General features: G+C 55.2%; 1 protein-coding gene across 1 annotated transcript in view; it reads right to left on the reverse strand.

Moving 5' to 3' along the window:
- The window catches only part of LOC106893941 (ubiquitin-like modifier-activating enzyme 1), a 49,518-nt gene that overhangs the window by 10,896 nt on the left and 37,179 nt on the right, over window positions 1-1,443 (reverse strand). The gene's annotated exons all lie outside the window — the stretch shown is intronic.

The raw sequence follows: 1,443 nt of genomic DNA on the forward strand, positions 1-1,443 counted from the left end.
TGCCCCATAGGAAGCCACACCCCCCCCAACCCTCCCTATAGCAGCGCCCCAGGGTCCCCTATGGAAGGGACCCAGGGGCCTGGGATCCCCTATAGATGGGAATGAGGCGTCTGGGGACACCTATAGAAGGGACCCAGGAGCCCAAGGGCCCCTATAGAAGAGACCCACAAGCTTGTGCTCCCCTATAGAAGGGACCCAGGAGCATATGGTCCCCTATAGAAGGGATCCAGACGCCCCTAGTCCCCTATAGAAGGGTTCCAGACACCCCTAGTCCCCTATAGAATGGATCCAGACACCCTTAGTCCCCTATAGAAGGGATCCAGACGCCCCTAGTCCCCTGTAGAATGGATCCAGATGCCCTTAGCCCCCTATAGAAGGGATTCAGATGCCCCTAGTCCCCTATAGAAGGGATCCAGACACCCTTAGTCCCCTATAGAAGGGATCCAGATGCCCTTAGCCCCCTATGGAAAGGATCCAGATGCTCTTAGCCCCCTATGGAAGGGCTCCAGACGCCCCTAGTCCCCTATAGAAGGGCCCCAGACGCCCCTAGTCCCCTATAGAAGGGCCCCAGCCACCCTTAGTCCCCTATAGAATGGATCTGGATGCTCTTAGCCCCCTATAGAAGGGATATAGATGCCCTTAGTCCCCTATAGAATGGATCCAGACACCCCTAGTCCCCTATAGAAGGGATCCAGACGCCCCTAGTCCCCTATAGAAGTGCCCCAGACGCCCCTAGTCCCCTATAGAAGGGATCCAGATGCCCTTAGTCCCCTATAGAAGGGACCCAGATGCCCCTAGTCCCCTATAGAAGGGATCCAGATGCTCTTAGCCCCCTATAGAAGGGCTCCAGATGCCTTTAGCCCCCTATAGAAAGGCCTGTGATGTCCTTAGTCCCCTACAGAATGGATCCAGATGCCCCTAGTCCCCTATAGAAGGGCTCCAGACGCCCCTAGTCCCCTATAGAATGGATCCAGACGCCCTTAGTCCCCTATAGAATGGATCCAGATGCTCTTAGTGCCCTATAGAAGGAAACACGGCATCTGGGGACACCTATAGAAGGGCCCCAGGCACCCAAGGCCCCCTATAAAAGGGCCCCAGACGCCCTTAGTCCCCTATAGAAAGGCCTCTGATGCCCCTAGTCTGCTATAGAAGGGATTCAGACACCCCTAGTCCCCTATAGAATGGATCCAGATGCCCTTAGTCCCCTATAGAAGGGCCCCAGACGCCCCTAGTCCCCTATAGAATGGATCCAGATGCCCCTAGTCCCCTATATAAGGGATTCAGATGCCCTTAGTCCCCTATAGAATGGATCCAGATGCCCTTAGTCCCCTATAGAAGAAAACAAGGCATCTGGGGACACCTATAGAAAGGCCCCAGATGCCCCTAGTCCCCTATAGAAAGGCCCCAGACGCCCCTAGTCCCCTATAGAAGGGATTCAGATGC

This window comes from Calidris pugnax, unplaced genomic scaffold (genome assembly GCF_001431845.1).
Source record: "Calidris pugnax isolate Ruff unplaced genomic scaffold, ASM143184v1 scaffold249, whole genome shotgun sequence".
In the NCBI taxonomy this organism is placed as follows: domain Eukaryota; kingdom Metazoa; phylum Chordata; class Aves; order Charadriiformes; family Scolopacidae; genus Calidris; species Calidris pugnax.